Here is a 19424-nt window from a genome sequence, read left to right on the forward strand (position 1 = left end):
TTGTGCCACTTACAAATAGAATATAGATTTGTTTTCCTGTCATCTTATGTTTCCTTATTTCCATTTTCTTACTCCTTACTTATCTGACCCTTCTGGAATTTTTCTTTTTTTTAAAAAAAATATATATTTTATTGATTTTTTTTTCTTTTTTTACAGAGAGGAAGGGAGAGGGAGAGTTAGGAACATTGATGAGAGAAACATCAATCAGCTGCCTCCTGCACACCCCCTACTGGGGATCTGCCCGAAACCAAGATACATGCCCTTGACCGGAATCGAACCCGGGACCCTCGAGTCCAAAGGCCGATGCTCTATCCACTGAGCCAAACCGGTCAGGGCTGGAATTTTTCTTACACCCTTTACATGTAGCCAGTCTTTGAGAGAGATTAGCCCACCTGAAACTTCACAATGGCTTTGTAAAGGACAGCTAGCACGCTTGAGTCTGCTTTCCTAAATGTTGGGAATGTATGCCTGTGGAGGAAGAATCTATAGGTTTGGCTTTTCTTTCCTGGCTGTTTGCCCCTCTAGTTGTGGCTTTCCGTTCCCAATCATTGGAGGTGACTGAGACATAGGGAAAGTAGTAAAATATGAACGTGCCTTTCTGCTAAATGTTTGTGTGTGTGTTTTGTTTGTTTGTTTATATTGCAATAAAACACCTTGTCAGCATTCTGCTGTATTGGTACAGGATTTTATGGCTTTAATTAATTATTTCTTTAAGCTTTTCACAACCAGTACAAAGAGTTTTCTGTGAAGTAACTATGCCAGACACTCACTTTCTTAGGTGCTAATAAATAGTAACAACTTGGGTTGTTCTATCTTTTACTTTCCTGGCCAGAAATAGAAAGATGAGGAACCTGAATTATCTAGCTTTTTCATCCACCGGGGGGAGGGAGAGGGACACGTGAACAACTCAGAGAATAGGGACTTGGCAATTCTCATTTTCTTTTATTCTACTACCTATTATAATGTCTTACACAGAGAATTCAGAATTCAGCAAAAAATTGCAAAATAAAAAAAGGTAGAGAGTATGTGAGTGTGTGTATGTGTATGTGTATGTATGTAAGTAAACATAAAATACACATCAGCAAATGCAATTATGTAGAACTGTTTGGAACCCCATCCAACAAACCTATGTTAAAATGAAAAGACACAGCATTTTAATACTTATTTGATATTAAAGGATACTTTAAGAAATTTAAGCTATAATAATATTGTGGTTATGTCAAAAGTCCTTATATTTTAGAAATGCACATTGAAATGTTTATTGATATAATTATATTATGTCTGGGATTTGTTTCAAAGTAACCAGTTTAGAAATTGAATAAAAAAAGAATGGTTTTGAGTTGATTGTTATATCTATATGGAGAGTATATGGGAGTTAATTATACTATTCCTTCTCTCTTTTTTTATATACTTGAGATATTCCATGATAAGAGTTTTAAAAAGTGCTTGCACAAATATGACCACTAATTATTAAACAAAACTATGCAATGTCTCTCATCTTATACAAATAAAAATGGATTGCCTAAGTAACTGACAAGGACTTACTCCAGTTTCTCATTACTTTTCTAGTCCCATCCCTCTTACTCTCTCACTCTTTCCATTGCACCCTTACGCTACCTGGAGCACATTGGCCCTTGTATTAGAACTCTTGTATCTAATAGCTCTGCTATCTGGAATGTGTTTCTTTAGACATTTACATGCTTATGACTTCAATATCTGAACAACCTCTTATTAAGGATGAAGTGTCCCTACTGGCTCTATTTCAAAAAGTAACTCTTCTGATTTTCTACCCCCACTGACTTTTGTAAATTCTTTGATTACCTGGAGGAGGGCATCTTGGGGTTGCAAATCTATCCTGTGCTTTGAAAATCCTGAATATTAGTGTATCTTTCTGTTGTTTTAATGCTTTATGAAAACCAAGAAAGGAGGAGTTCCACTTTCACATCTTAGTTATGGAAAAAACTCACAACTTTAATTTCCATGTTTTCATATGTGATCTGTGGTCAAAAGAAATCTGGACTTAGGTAAGGAGAGACCTTATTCAAAAGGATTATTGTAATAAGGGGAGCGGACTCTTGCAATGAGAAAATGTTCTGACCATAAAATCTGCAAATATCACAAAGGTTGAGCAGAAAGAATTTTTTCTCTTGCCGACAGGTGTAAAAAGTCCTAAAAGAATGAGTATGAGGGAGTATGCTAAAAAGACGGGGGTGACCTGACATTTGAGCAGGAAATGCTCTCATGGTCTCTGGAGGGGAGGGTCTGCGAGCAAGGGTAATTCCCAATCAGATAATGCTGGCTTAGGCTGAGAGTGTGTCAATGTTCAGGGGCCTATGGCAGGGGTGGGAGGTTGTGCGCAGGCGTGGGAGAAGCTAAACTACAGTTTGGTGAAGTCAGTTAGCAGGAATTTCACAAAACTTGGTCTTTGGTTCTGCATCTGGCCTTGTCATTGGTGAACAAGAGGGCATCCATGAATCTCATCTGAGTTATATGGGGAAAATGTTGTTCTTTGTAGTTAAACTGTTTGAGGGTAACAAAAATGTGGATATATATATATATATATATATATATATATATATATATATATATATCCTATCTAATAATAGAGTAGTATGCAAATTAACCGTACCTCCGCGACAAAATGGCGGCCCCATAGCCACAAGATGGCGTTGACCAGTACGCTCAGCCCCTCCGGAGTCCCCAAGTCCCAGGGAGGGCTGCTACTGAGAGTCGGGCAGCCGGGGTGTCCGGCTGGGAGGTGCCGGGGACCCCATGCTACCATCCCCTCCCAGAAGCAGCCCCCGGTGTCAGGCTGGGAGGCGTCTGTCCCCCATGCCACCATTGCCTCCCAGAGGCAGCCTGGGGTGTCCGTCTAGGAGGCGCCCGTGACCCCACGCCACCAACCCCTCCCAGAGGCAGCCCGGGGTGTCTGGCTGGGAGATGCCCGTGACCCCACACCGCCATCCCCTCCCAGAGGCAGCCCGGGGTGTCTGGATGGGAGGTGCCCGCGACCCCACACCGCCATCCCCTCCCAGAGGCAGCCAGGGGTGTCTGGCTGGGAGGCGCCCGTGACCCCACGCCGCCATCCCCTCCCAGAGGCAGCCCGGGGTGTCTGGATGGGAGGCATCCGCGCCCCCATGCCGCCATCCCCTCCCAGAGGCAGCCCTGAGTGTCCAGCTGGGAGGCGTCAGCAACCCCAAGCTGCCATCCCCTCCCAGAGGCAGCCCGGGGTGTCTGGCTGGGAGGCTTCCGCGACCCCACACCACCAACGCCTCCCAGAGGCAGCTCAGGGTGTCCTGCTGGTAGGTGCCCACGACCCCACACTGCCATCCCCTCCCAGAGGCAGCATGGGGTGTCTGGATAGGAGGCGCCCAGGACCTCACACTGCCATCCCCTCCCAGAGGCAGCCCGGGGTGTCTGGCTGGGAGGCACCCGCGCCCCCAGGGAGCGAGTCAAGTACTGATGATTCTACCAAAGGAAAAGTTTAGAGAAAGAGAGGATAGAAAAGGAATAGAAGGAGAAAAGTAAGAAAGGACAAAAGATGAAACATGAAGAAAAAGAAGGAGAAGAAAAAAAGGAAGAAACAACCACAGGATATCACCTTTCCAAGTCTCATGAAATTCCTGTTTAAGGAGTTTATTTTATGACTCTTTTAGTTTGGGTTTACATTTTTACTGTTTTGTCAAGACCACAGCAGGTACACTGTCCAATATGTTTTTTTTTAAATAAATTTTATTGATTTTTTTACAGAGAGAAAGGGAAAAGGATAGAGGCTAGAAACATCTATGAGAGAGAAACATCGATCAGCTGCCTCCTGCAGTATGTGCCCCCAACCAAGGTACATGCCCTTGACCGGAATCGAACCCGGGACCCTGAGTCTGCAGGCCGACACTCCATCCACTAAGCCAAACCAGTTAGAGCTGTCCAATATGTTAAAGAAAAAACCCTATCTAATAAAGAGAGAATATGCAGGGGAGGGCATTTGGGGGTGACCGGGCTGTCAGGGGAGAACAGTTGGAGATGATCTGGCTGGCAGGGGAGCAGTTAGGCGTCGATCAGGCTGGCAGGGGAGTGGTTAGGGCAGTGTTGGCGAACCTATGACACGTGTGTCAGCACTGACACGCGTAGCCATTTCTGATGACACACGGCAGCATGCCGAGGATGAAACATTTGCTCCTCCTGAGGATGAAACATTTGCGACTAGAGTCTTGGAGTTAGTTTTTTCCTCAAAGTGACATACTACCCGAGTTATGCTCAGTTTTTTGGCAAAGTTTGACACACCAAGCTCAAAAGGTTGCCCATCACTGGGTTAGGGGGTGATCAGGCTGGCAGGCAGAAGTGGTTAGGGGCAATCAGGCAGGCAGGCGAGCAGTTGGGAGCCAGCAGTCCCGGATTGTGAAAGGGATGTCTGACTGCCTCTTTAGGCCCGATCCCTGTCGGGCCTAAAGAGGCAGTCAGACATCCCCCGAGGGGTCCCAGATTGGAGACTGTGCAGGTTGGGCTGAGGGACACCCTCCCCCAGTGCACGAATTTTGTGCACCGGGCCTCTAGTGTATATATATATATATATTTTAACCACCACTGTTGTCTAGAGCACAGGACTGAGGAAGTATTTGACATAATTGATCACATCATTTGTGTGACTCAACTAACTTATATGACTAACATATTTTATTATCTAAATGTTCTTAGTTTAGCTTCTCCAGTTACCTCTTCCAAAAGAGAAACTAATAAGATTTTTATTATTTTTTTGGAGAGTAACAAAAGAGAAGGCAGGATGCAATTTTTCAAGGGATACTGGAAGAAAAATTGGCTTTGGCAGCTCTATTTCTGAAGAGACACAAAGCTTCAGGCCCTTAAAATGATGCCATGTAGCTGGAACCTTTGTCATATTTTTATTAGAGTCTCCATGTGGTAATTCTGGGCAATTCTAAGCCTGGTAAAGAATATATTTGCTTTAAAGAAAACTAGAATGTGCCCATGTAAGAGGAAGCAAAGTCTATCCTATTAGTCTGAGCACCAGACTGGAAGAGAGAACTCCAGTGTCTATTTACAACTTCAGTAGAGATGTGCTCTAGTCCCTCAGAGCCTCCCCTGCCTTGGTCTCCAGGTTCCTACAAGTTATTTTTGCAGAAACAGTTCACAAGCTTCTTAACTAGTCATAGACACACACAGCAGTCTGTGCTGGACTTCGCTTGCATATATACATACAAGTAAAATTCAATATGGAAGAGTTGTAAAAACACTAAATATATGTTTATTAAAACCTGCATAATATAGAAGCATAAAATAAAACTTGATTTGAATTCTTACCAGGCTTTCTTCGAAGCTCTTTACAGGTATTCCTTTATTTAATCCTTGCAACAACACTTTGAGGTCGATGCATTATAATCTCAATTGTAGACATCTATCTACACTAATAAAAGAGTAACATGCTAATTGACCGTACCTTTGTGACACCCACCAGCCAATCAGGAGTGAGTATGCAAATTAGCCCAACAAAGATGGTGGGTTTAATTTGCTTATGCAGGCACCCAACGGCCGGGGGTGGGGCAGGACGCAGGCGTTCTGCACCACCCTAGCCGCTCTGGGCCTCTGGGCAGCGTGGGAAGGCGGAAAGGCGGCTCTGGGGCTGGAGGGAAAAGGTGGCTCCAGCCAGAGCAAAGGCGGTGCTGGCAGCCAGGGGAAGGAAGGCCCATTCTTGCACGAATCTTCGTGCATCGGGCCTCTAGTATATATATAAAAGCCTAAGCAACCTTTCAACCGTTCAACTGTTTGACCGGTAGCTATGACGTGCACTGACCACCAGGGGGCATACACTCAATGAACAGGCATGGAAAGATGGAACAGACTGATGAATCTCAGAGGGAAGAGAGGAGGGACGGCAGGAAGAGATTAACCAAAGATCTTATATGCATAATTGAGATGCATGGATTCTTACACTGGTGGGGTCCCTCGGCCTGGCCTGTGGGGATTGGGCCGAAACTGCAGTGCAAGTCCAACATCCCACAAGGGGTCCCGGATTGTGAGAGGGCGCAGGCCAGGCCGAGGGACCCCATGGTGCATGAATCTGTGCACTGGGCCTCTAGTAAGATAATAAAGGAAGGAGAAGTTGGTCACGAGCCCAACTTCACGTATTGGAGATGTGAGTTTTGTGTCGTGATGGGTTGACTGATAATTTACTGTTCATGGGTACTCCAAACAAAAGGCCTAATGAAACAACCTCAGTCAACTTTCTGTATCAGCAATTGGTCCATCTGATAGGAAGTCTTTAGTAAATACAGGTTTATTGGTATATCAATATCTGGACAAAATATATAATATCTCACCTCTGTCTTGGATTGAAAGAGCCTGCTTGCATATTGAGCATTTATAATTGAACACCATCTCTATTTAGAAAATGTGCACACAAAGAAAGTCTGAATAGATGCACATCCTTATAATTGATATTTCTAGTAGTTAATATTATGTTGAATAACATATTTTACAAGCTCTTTTTTTGGAGGGTTAATGAGGATAGTTTTAGCCTATAATTCAGCCTCAAGATAATTTTCGAGTAAATGGGGACATTCTGTGTTAATAGTGTCATTCATCATAGCATTCTAAAGCCCCATAGACCATGCAGTACCCCATTTTGCTTATTTGTCATTGTTCACCCCTCCTGCATAGACAAAACCTGTGGCACTTGTATATGTATGAAATTATATGGAGAAGTTTATCAATTAAGGATTGCCTGTTCTGGTAATTTCTTCACATGACAGGCACATAATTAGGTAATTATCTCTCTTACAAAATAAAGCAATTGACTTCCCTTTTATGGAAAGATGTAACAAAATTTGGAAGCAGACATTTGTCCAGATAATCACTTGTTTTTAGTTGTGTAAATCTGAGCTAAAAAATCAATGACAGAAAAATAGAAAATGTGTCCCTGGAATTTATGTCATCATTGTAGTCGATCTAGTAGATCATTCTTTTTTTATTTTTTAAGTATATTTTTATTGATTTCAGAGAGGAAGGGAGAGGGAGAGAGAGAAATATCAATGATGAGAGAGAATCATTGATTGGCTGCTTCCTGCATGTCCCCTCCTGGGGAAGGAGCCCACAACCTGGGCATATGCCCTTGACTGGAATCAAACCTGGGACCCTTCAGTCCACAGGCCAATGCTCTATCCACTGAGCCAAACAGGCTAGGGAGAGCAGATCATTCTTGAATTCTTCCAGCTTTCATGATTTAGAAACAAAACTTTCCAAAGATTACAGACCTATTACCTCCCAGCAGGCATCAGTCTTTAAATTCCATAAGGACTGAGTATCCCAGAGCAAGATTTGGCCCTAAAAGTGATCTAAGGGAGCCCAGAAAGTGAAAATGAATTTCCTATGCAAGGCCATATGTTCAGCTCCAGAGTTTTTCTGGCAGCTCACCATGGTTATTTGGAAGTTTAGAACTCCCTGGTCTCAGAGAGGGAAGCATGTGTGAGGCTCTACTGGATTAACCATTAATACATTTGACTTTTATATGTCCTTTGTGATGGCTGGTTGTGCCAAGATCTCTTCAGAATGTAGAGCATTCAGTAAGTTTATTGACAAACAGTAAGAAAACCTGGAGTTATATAGTTAAACCTTAATTATTTAAGGAGGGTGGAGGGGGGGCATGCCATTAGAATGCAGCAATGGGAAACATTTGCTCCTAATGTAGAGTCAGGGAAAGATGTATTCATGCAGCTGAAGTTCTGCTAGAATCACTTAGGGATTAGCTGGTTTACTGAAAGCTTCAGTGAACTAAAGAACTACAAAAAAATAGGAGTTTCTGATAGATTAGCACATTTCACATTTAATGTCAGATAGTGTTGAAGTTCATGATTCATTTTTACCACTTACAGTGACCTAAGTGTTTGTCAAGAAATACATTGTGGTCTCTATGAAAGTTAAATGTACATATAAACTATTATTATTATGCATACTAATATATTCCCAGTTTTTCTGTTCTTCACTTGATAATTAAGATACACCAAAAAGGGTTCTGGCTGAAATGTAACTAACACATGAATTAGACAGGTGTCCTCTGGCTCAGCAGTTCTTAATAAGCACATCAAAGACTCCAGTTGCTACCTGTTCCCAAATGCGCTGGGCACTTCAGAAGCATCTTCTCTGTGTTTATATTTATTTCTGCAACTTAAATCCTACCCTTGTTTTACGACGCAGAGCAGATGCCCCTCCTCCATGCCTTCTCAATGTCCCATTTACTTAGTTTCTGGGTTCCTAAAACATGGTGCTCTTTTACATGTCTAACCACATGTTGTTTTTTAAGTTTTTGTTGTTTGTGTGCCAAAATTCATTACACTTTTAGCCTCTATACATTATTAGTGTGATAATTATGAATAAAACATTTACAGTCATCAAGGCCATGGATTTAAAACAGGGAGCTAGTGTGTTTAACCCATTGTACACCGTAAGCGTCTGCAGACACAAGCAGCGGATCTTCCCCATACACCACACCTGTCTATAAAAAAAAAAAACACAAAAAAAAAACATTTTCCCTAAGTGGCAGCTCTGACCAACTTTAAAATCATTTTTCGTGAGAATTTTCAGCTGAAAATATTCAAGAACACCCAAATTGTAATATATATTTTTATAATATTCATTGCAAGTTGATTTTTTTTTTAAATTAAATTCAAAATATCATGGCATGTGGGGATGGTTCCCATTTTGGACGCGTGGTAGTTAACTGGTTAAATTGCAAATTTAGAAATGCAATCGTACATATCTAATAAAATCATCCATGTAGATCTAAGTATATTTCTCCTAATTTGAAAATATAATTTAAGATACAGGAAATTAGAAAAGTATAAATCATTTGCCATAGTTATTCCTGAGAGTAGTTGTAATATTCCTCAGAGATATTTTCAAACAGTAATTTTTCTAATTTTAGGCACTTGAATTTGGCTATATTTTCTTACATTCTTTATAAATGTACTTTGTTTCCCAGTTAAGCTTTCAGTATATGCTATTTGCTTCTCTATCAAAATAATGAATACTCTGCCTAATGTAAACTGGTGATTTGAAAAAAGACAACTACATGGAATGAGAAAACAAAACAAAACTAATTTTGCTTTTATTCTGCCTCATTGTTTTATTTTAGAAAAAAAGTCACAAGACATAAGAAATGTAGTCATTTCCATTCATGAAACAATTTTTAAAATTAAATCTTAAGTCACATAACCAAGGCAAATCAAATTGGCACAAGGAAAACAAATGAAAATATAATTTGGATGGCATGGAATAATTATTCACAACAATATCAAATCAGTGGAAAATTCTAGTGTGTTTTTTTTTAATTTCTGAGTGCAGGTTAGCACAAAATTCTCCAGAAAGAAATAATAGGATTGTTAATCAGACTAAACAAGATTGCTTGCCAAATTTTCAGTGGGGAAAAAAAAAAGTTTTAACATCTCACTCCATTTTCTTGTTACTTTTAGATAGAATGGAAATACTTCATCATTCTCATATTTTAGAAACTGATGCAAAAGATAAAAGGTTAAAAAAAAAGGCTTTTATAGGCAAGTTTTTCTTTATTCCCTCTCCAGGACACATCTATAGGAGATTGTTGTTTTTTATGACTTTCCCCCTTTGAAAAAGAAGAGCTAAAACCCTAATATCAAAAACTTTAAAATTTTTATTTTATATGTTTATTGAGATATGATTGACATATAACATTATTCTAGTTTCAGATGCATAGCATAATGATTTGTTATGCTAGTACATATATATTGGGACATTATCACCACAGCAAGTCCAAGTAACATCCATGACCGCACATAGTTATAAAAAATTTTTGTGATGACAATTTTCAGATCAACCCTCTTAGCAATTTTCAACTATATGATACATTTTTATTAACTACTAGAGGCCCAGTGCACGACATTCGTGCACCGGAGTGGGGGGAATTCCTCAGCCCGGCCTGCGCCCTTGTGCAGTCCGGGACCCCTTGGGGGATGACTGCCTGTTGCCAGCAGTCAGACCATCCCTCTTGCAGTCCCGGGCTGTCGCAGTCCGGGACCCCTCGCTCCTTACCGCCCGCCTGCAGCAGAGGCGGGAGAGGCTCCCACCACTACCACTGCACTTGCCAGCCATGAGCCCGGCTTCTGGCTGAGTAGTGCTCCCCCTGTGGGAGTGCACTAACCACCAGGGGTAGCACCAGCAGTGAGCATCTGCCCTCTGGTGGGCAGTGTGCATCATAGCAACCTGTCTCTGCCTTTCGGTCGATTTGCATATTAGGGTTTTATTATATAGGATAGTCACCATGTTCTACATTACATCCCAGGACTTATTTACAAAGGGAACTTTGTACTTTTTGACCACCTTGACACATTTCATCCACCTCCATCTCTGGCAAAACCAACCTATTCTCTGTATCTATGCGGTATTGTTGTTTTAATTCCAAATACAGGTGAGATCACACAGTATTTCGTTTTCCTCAGTCTGTTTAATTTTCTTTGGAAATTAACCCATAAAGCAGAATTGATCAATGGTAGTTCCACTGATTTTGGTTTTTTTTAGGAACCTCCATACTGCTTCCCCTAGTGGCTGCACCAATTTACATTCCCACCAACAGTGCTCAAGTGTTCCCTTTTCCTCATATCCTTGTCAACACTTGTTATTTCTTGTCTATTTCATAATAGTCCTTCTAACAGGTGTGAGGTGATATCCCATTGTGATTATGACTTGGGTTTCCCTGATGATTAGTATGTTGAGCACTTTTTCATGTACCTATTGGGCATCTGAATGTGTTATTTGCAAAAATGTCTGTTCAAATCTTCAGCTCACTTTTTAATTGGATTATTATTTTTTTTGATTTTGAGTTGTATGAGTTATTTATTTTGGATATTATCCACATATCAGTTATGACTTGCAAATAATTTCATCAGTTACCATTCATTTTACTGATGGTTTCCTTTGCTGTGCATAAGCTTTTTAGTTTTTAGTCTCACTTGTTTGTTTTTGCTTTTGTTGCCTGTGTTTTTTGGTGTCAAAACCAAAAAAATTTTGTTAAGACTCATGTTAGGCTCATCGCTTATGTTTTCTTCTAGTAATTTTATGGCTTCAAGTATTATATTCAATCTTTCATCCATTTTTAGATGACTTTTTTTTTGTAGAGTATAAGATAGTGGTCCAGTTTCATTTTTTTCATGTGGCTGTCCACTTTTCCTAATACTAATTATAGAAGCATTCTCCTTTCCCCATTATACATTCTTGGCTTTTCATTGTAAATTAATTGACTATATATGTGTGGATTTATTTCTGAGCTCTCCATTCTGTTCCATTGGTCTGTATAACTGTTTTTTATGCCAGTATAACATTGTTTTGATTACTATATAAACATAAAGTACAGAAGCAAAATAGGAAAATATTTTAAGATACATTATAGTCATATGTGTTCACTGAGTCAAGTATAAAAATTAGTCCTTATTATATAAACCTATTTTATGTTCTTGACCATATAGATTGCATAGAGAGTGAAGATCTTTGTTTCCAAAGAGAAAGGATTGAACCTCTCATGATATATCTAATGAGTATTCCAATGCCAATAATTATTGCTAGAAAGATTTTCTTTTTCAACAACAAACGTTCTTTCTGCTTGGAATAGAGAGACACACTGATGAAAATATTGCCCTAAACAATTCAATCTGTTCGGTACCTATTGATGGCTTTAGTTATCCTTTTCTCATAAATACAAGGAGGATAACATAGGCAGGGTAGGGTGTTGTTGGTACAATTTTCTTTGTGTTTCCTTGTTCTTCTGTCTAGGCTTGAAAAAGGAATAGCATAAAGCTATTGATCTTTCACAGATTCCCTGAGTTACTACTTTTAAATTAAGAAAATTGGAGCTCATAAGAATGAGTTACCTTCATTTTCTCAAATTACATATCCCCTGAGTTTTATGTGAATTTGTATTGAAGTTAAATAATTTGTCATCAATTTTCTAAACAAAACTATACTTATTTGTAATCATTTGGAAGTGTGTACACCCTTAGCAGATAGAACTTTTATTAAGACAGTTAGCTGTTATTCACTCTTTAATACCATGCAAGTATATCAAGCAAGTATTCAATAAGTAACTTTGTGACACAATGAGTATGCAATGAGAAAAAAAAATTAAGCGTTGACTTTGCCTATTTTTATTCTGGTATATCCATATTATTACTTAGAACTTTACCTAAGTACATAGTAAGCACTCATAGTAAGGTACTTGTAAAAGAAAGAAAGAAAGAAAGAAAGGAAGGAGGGAAGGAGGATGAGAGGCAGAGAAGAAGAAAGGAGGAAAAAAGGGAGGGATTACTGGAACTGAGGATCTCAACTTTTTGTGTATTTGTAATGAATTTCCTCTGAAGATAATTTTTATGGTATATTTCTCCCATCCAAGTACTAACCAGGCCAGACCCTACTTAGCTTCCGAGATCAGACGAGATTGGGCGCGTTCAGGGTGGTATGGCCATAGACTGATATATTTCTCTATGGATGTTTTATTATGTTGCTTGTCTATCTATATGGAGCACCTGTAAGAAGGGTCACATACAGATTTTAGAAGGGGCAAATTGGAGATAATGACTTGTGGCTGCAGTAACGAGAGGGAATGTGCAATATAACCAGTGTGAAGTCTGGTGACAGGAATTAAATTAACTTATGTCACTACGGTGAGGCAAGGTTAACTTGAACTGAACTAGATCTCATCCCTGCATCCACTTAATAATGTTTCTGCCACAGGATGGTTAGGAGATCAATTAACTGAATTGTGATATAAGGAAAGCTTATAATGATACCAAAAAAGTGACACAATCTATATGGTATGCATATTCCAAGAAATCCACCTTGAATCTAAGTAGAAAATAATTTTGAATTTAACCTTATAGAAATGACGTTAGGTTTTATCCCTCAAACTCCATTTACTGTATATTTTCCTGTTTCATCAAGTGTTAATGGAAGTTGCCCAACTCAGGCTCAAGATTTTTACATAGCAAAATATTGGTTGTTCCAAAATATTTAGCGTTTTTATTTTTCAGAAGAAAATTCAGGAAAATGGTAACTTATGTTAAATGACTTTTTTCTTGTACAGTTCATTGGCTTGGATTTCTGCTGATATAAAATATTTAATATCACTGTTAAATTTATTGGTGACATTTTAAGAAACAGTGTTTCTTTTTCAGTCATTGTTAGGTCAAGAGGAAACCATTTCCCAGAACATAAAGAAAGCACAGAAAATGTGCCACAGTTGTTAATTTTTTTTTCTGGCAAACTGTGTAGCAGTTTGATAGAATTTCTCCCCTTTTATGGGATTACATTCTAAAATCCAGTGGAAGAATTTGAGCCTTCTTCCTGAACAATGATCACAAAGGTAACTGGGAGATGAGAAGGTGGGCGAGAGGTTGTATACTTGCACACAGGGCTTGTCAGTGATGAAGGAAAGGGGAGTAGCCAAATCAAAAGAAATGATAATGCCACAGCCCTATATCAAACATGTATTAATGGGTTTATGCATTCCACAACTTTTATCTCAAATATCTTCTGTTTCAGACATTATGCTAATCATAAACAATTAAAATAGGAATAGTACACAGCAAGAAAGTCATATGACTGAAAAAATGGCAGAATATGTAAGAAATAACCTTACTGTTACTTTAGGTTCAGAACAACAAGTATATAATTTCATGGTGAGATCTGGAGAGACCACAGAAAACTTAAATATTATTTATCCTAAGTAGGCTCTTATTAAAATATTTTTATCAAATATCAAAACAACAGTCATATAAAAAATTAAAGATAAAGTTTAGGAAATCACCCAAATTTTGTTCAACCTGACACCAGAAATTTTGCCTGTAGTTTGTTTCCCTTGAAGAGATGTATTCTCTCCATAGCCTCATTTCAGCTACGAGACCATTCAAGGTATTTCTAGTTGCTAAGTTAATTTCCCATCCTACATAATAAAATGGTAATATGTAAATTACCATCACTCCGCTACGCCCACGATTGGGCCAGCAGGAGGCGCAGGGGGCGGGACTCAGGGTGGCCGGGGTAGCTGATTGGGCCAGCAGGACACTGAGCTCGCGGAGCCAGTGGCGCCGCGAGCTCAGCGTCTGTGCCATGGCCGCGCCGGAGGCTTTTGGAAGGCCTGGGGCACCAGCGGACAGCCAGCCAGCTGGTGCACCAGGTGCATGATTAAATCATGCACTGGGCCTCTAGTTGTGAATAAAAGTGTATGAGATTAATATGTTGTGATATTTACTATAGCCAATCTATATTATAGTCATTCAAATACAAAAGACATTTCCAAAGTTACCTGGTTCGTGTAACAGCATGAAGAAAGTTGTCAAGTGTTTACCATAGGAATGTCTTGGAAGCTAACTTTCCATATCAAGACTCAGAACTTGAACTTCCTTATATACACTTCTGAAATTATACTGTGGCTTCTGGATCAAAACTTCATATAATGGAAATTATGTGTAATGACGTCACAGTAAACCTCAGCAACATCAGCAAACTAAACCTCTGACAAATGTTGATTGTGTGTGGCAAGGTCATGAGCTTTCCTGGAATGAATGATCAGTGTCCTTTTTGACATTTTCTCCATTATCAACAGAAGGTTGTCAGTTAAAACAAAAGTTCTAATACTTGGTCAATTTAGATAATCCTACAGATTCAATCTTGTGTTTTGTGATGGAAGCATAACACAGTCCTGGCAATGAGTACATTTTTGTTGCTGTCTTGTGCGTAGATAGTCTTTCCTCCGTATTCTGTAGAAAGATCTTCCTTACGTCAGACTGGAGAACCTGCCAAAAACATTGAGCATATATTACTTACTTGGTTTTATTGTAATTATCTATTGCTTGGTCTGTTTCCTCTGATTTATTGTTAGCTTCAATAGGGGTACTATGGTGACTTTTTCTCTGCCCAAACCCCTGGCATTGAGATTTTCCCATGGAAGGTATCAATAAATATTTGGTGAGTGGTTATATGAATAGAATGTATCAATACTTTAAAAATTCCTTGGGCAATAAATTGCCTAATTTTTAGTATATGAATAATATGAAAAAGGATAATATTCCTCAAATGAGAAAATAGTTATTGAGTTGTCTAAGCTGTAAGTGACGATGCTAAGGTCTTCTGGGCATATTAAAAAGGAATCTCTCATTATTATCTATATTTTATAAGATAATGGACAACAATGTATGAATCATGGTTCCAGAAAGAGACCTAGGAATTGTTTCTTAAAAATAATAGCTGCTATAACCTAGAGACCAGAAAAAGAAACTCTCATCTTACTATCACACAATTCATGGGGCAGCATCTGCCTACTAATTATAGCTCTCATTGCTGTAACACAAGCCAGGCTTCGTGGACTTGAGCAAACCAGAGATGGTTATCTAGTCTAAATCAAAATATAATTTTTAATTTTGTTACTATTTTAAAAAAAGTTATCTTTATTGTTGAAAGTATTATAGATGCCCCCTTTGTTGATGTTTCTTCCCACTGACCCCCTCTATCCCGCACCCACCCCTCCCAGGCCTTCACCACACTATTGTTTGTGTCCATTGGCTATGCATATATGCATATAAATTCTCAGGTTAATCTCTCCCCACCCACCAACCCCGCCTTCCCTCTGAAATTCATCAGTCTCTAAAAGATTATTTTTGATTAATAAAAGTTTAAATTATTGGAAAAGATAATGGCTGGAAATGGATATGATTAAATTATAAAGAGAGGAGCTTGAACAGCCATGTTTTTAATTAAAAAAAAAAGGAATACTGGAGAATCCCTGAAAGCTTGAAATGCTTAGATTAAGAAATTAACAAATTAGATTAAGAAAAACTCCTGAGCCCTAACCGGTTTGGCTCAGTGGATAGAGTGTCGGCCTGCGGGCTGAAAGGTCCCAGGTTTGATTCCAGTCAAGGGCATGTACCTTGGTTGCAGGCACATTCCCAATAGGGGGTGTGCAGGAGAAAGCTGATCAATGTTTCTCTCTCATTGATGTTTCTAACTCTCTATCCCTCTCTTCCTCTCTGTAAAAAAAAAATCAATAAAATATATTTAAAAACAAAACAAAACAAACAAAAAAACTCTAATTAAAGTCCAAATGGAGTACAGGCCAACAAACAGATAGTTTCAAGATGTTTTTAGGTTATTCCTTATGACCTAGTAATTGTTGAATGAAGATACATTCATTTAATGACACATTTTTTTTATACTTTCTAGGAAGAGTTTCACTCAGCCTGCTCCCATAAAATCCTTTCTCGTCACAGTATGAAACAGCACTCTGTGTGATGGATCTCGGGCTTATCAACGTAGCCTGCCTATGTATTCACGTGGCAGGGTCCTAAAAATAAGATAGCTCATAAGTCATGGTTCATTTGAACTTTGGGTGGACCAGAGGTGAGCGCTGATGCCCTCTGTTCAGCTCTGTGCAGAGGAAAATGTCAGTTTCAATTTCTAGAATGTGTGCATCCAAAAACATAATATCATCGCACTCATCTTGCCATTCAGAGTAATTTCTCATCTTCTGTAAAGTAATGGAAACTGACAGGCTAGGGTGATCATAAGACTGACAGTCCACAGCCAGTGCGCATTTCAGAGATAGTTCTCTCCTTTAATTAACGATGGGGCAGAAGACTCTATTTTGCATAAGAGAAATGTTTGTTCAATATCTTAGCACCTTGTGCCTCACAATATCCAATCTAAGCTGGAAAAGCATTTATCCTATCTAATAATAGACAAATATGCAAATTGACCACACCTCCAACACACCCATAAGCCATGCCCACAAGCCACGCCCACCATCCAATCAGAGTGAGTATGCAAATTAACCCAAACCAAGATGGCTACAGCCACAGAGAGCAAGGTTTCCTAGGTAACAGAGGAAGCCAAGCTTTCTGCCAGCCTTTGCAGGCCTAAGCCTCCACTCAAGCTACAAAGTTTCAATTATAGAAGGTAAACAAATTCAAACAAATGGCGGCAGAATGGAGCTTGAGAGAGCAGGCCAGGGTTGCCGCCGGCAACAGGGGAAGCAAAGCTTTCTGCACACCCTGGCCGGGCCCACCCGCTTAAGGCAACAAAGCTTCAATTATAACCCCAACACAGATGGCTGCTGGAGCCCTAGGCTTGGCTCTGCTCCAGGCTACAAAGTTTCAATTGTAGAAGGAAAATTAATTCCAGATACCAGGGCCTCCCCTTGCGTTGCCAGGGGGCGTGGCCCGCCTGCAAACCACCACAGGCCCCTCGCTCAGGCCGCTCCACGCCCCAAGGGGACCCCACCCTGATCAGGGACACCCTTCAGGGCAAACCAGCTGGCCCCCACCCCTGTACCAGGCTTCTATCCTATCTAATAAAAGAGTAATATGCAGATTGATCATCACTGCAACACACAATATAGCTGCCCCCATGTGGTCAAAGATCCTGCCCCCATGTGGAAACAAGATGGTCACCACAAGATGGCCAGCAGGAGAGGGCAGTTGGGAGGCACCAGGCCTGCAAGGGAGGGCAGTTGGAGGTGATCAACCCTGCAGGAGAGGGCAGTTAGGGGTAACCAGGCCGGCAGAGGAGGGAAGTTTGGGGCAAACAGGCTGGCAGCAGAGTGGTTAGGGGGTGATCAGGCTGGCAGGCAGAAGTGGTTAGGGGCAATCAGGAAGGCAGGCAGGCAAGCAGTTGGGATCCAGCAGTCCTGGATTGTGAGAGGGATGTCCGACTGCCCGTTTAGGCCTAAACGGGCAGTCGGACATCCCTTGAGGGGTCCCAGATTGGAGAGAGTACAGGCTGGGCTGAGGGACAACCCCCCTCCGTGCACGAATTTCGTGCACCGGGCCTCTAGTATTGTTATAAAAGCTATTGGAACATCCTATATAATAAAAGCCCAACTGCCGAAATGGCGGAACCACCAGAACGACCAGAGACCAGAACGACCACAGCCTCTCACCCAGACTGGCCCCTCCCCACAGCAAGTGGTTAGGGGTGATCAGGCAGGCAGGTCGAGGGGTTAGGGGCAATAAGGCAGGTAGGTAGAGGGGTTAGGGGCAATCAGGCAAGCAGGCAGAGGCAGTTAGGGGTGATCAGGCAGGCAGGCAAGCAGTTAGGAACCAGCACTCCCAGATTGTGAGAGGGATGTCTGACTGCCAATTTAGGCCCGATCCCACCCCCATCCCCATGCACGAATTCTCTGCACCAAGCCTCTAGTAGGAAAATAAAAGGGAAAAAAACAATTTTAGAAAAAACAAATCCCAATACTAATAAGCTAACATAATGTCATTGCTTCTCTGAAGACCAACTAGAGAACAAGGTGTGAATGGGGATAAAAAAGTCAAAACAACAAAAATATAATCTTAGAAGAAATGTACTGTTCAAGAGCCATATAAAATTGTCATGTTAGTATAAAAAAAGAAAGAGAAAGACGTTGGAAGCTAAAGTTGACACTATATTTTTAAAGGTGAAGGAATAACTGAAAAGTGATGTAGGAGTACAAACAGGAGAGTTAAGTTTCTTTATTAAAGGAGAAATAGTTTCTGGTCTGAAAAACCACTTGGACTGAAAAATAAGTTACTTCTGTGCATTTGGAACACTCATAGCATGACCATTAGATATACTTGGACAACACCTATTTTCAAGTATTGTTTTAAGTAGAGGTCTCAGTAAAGCAAGACCCTAAAATTAACTACTCTACTGTATTAAAGAAGACAATTCTACCCTTTATAACAGCTTAATATATAAGGATATAATCAAGAATGAGCAAATAATTCACTATTTTAGTTGTGTTGTTTTGCATATTCACATGAAGAAAATACTGACCTGTGAGCCTGGAGCACATGTCAGCCTCCAGTAAAGCTTACACAGTGGTCTGCATCTCCCCTGTGCTTTCACAGGGCTCTGGGTATTTCCTTATACAGCACTTATCACATTGTTACAGCCATCGTTTAAGTCCTTTTTAAAAAAAATACATAAAAATACTAACCGATGAAGGCACATATGTTAAAAAGTGTTGCCTTTACTTATGTTGTCTCTATCACTAGATTATGAGAACTGTGTTTCACTTATCTTTCAGCACCCAGCATAGTTATTGGCACCCACTTGGGATTTTATAAATGACTAGGGGCCCAGTGCATGAATTTGTGCACCTTGAAAGGAACTATGGGCCACAAGGCTGCAGTGGGCACAGGGGCGGGTCTCAGCCCATCCTCTGCGCCCCCGCCCAGCCTCTACACCATCAGCCCCAGTCCCCTGTCTGCTGGCAGCCCCACTCCCACTGCTCCCACGCACTGACGTCACTGGACCCGCTTGTACTTGCTGGCAGAGTGGGCAAATTGGGGCCAGAGCCAACAGTGGGTGCGAGCAATGGCTGCTGCTCCAATCGCCCCTCAGGAGCAGGGGGAAGTGGAGAAGCCCTCAGG

The sequence above is a fragment of the Cnephaeus nilssonii genome (assembly GCF_951640355.1).
Source record: "Cnephaeus nilssonii genome assembly, chromosome: 5".
Lineage (NCBI taxonomy): Eukaryota > Metazoa > Chordata > Mammalia > Chiroptera > Vespertilionidae > Cnephaeus > Cnephaeus nilssonii.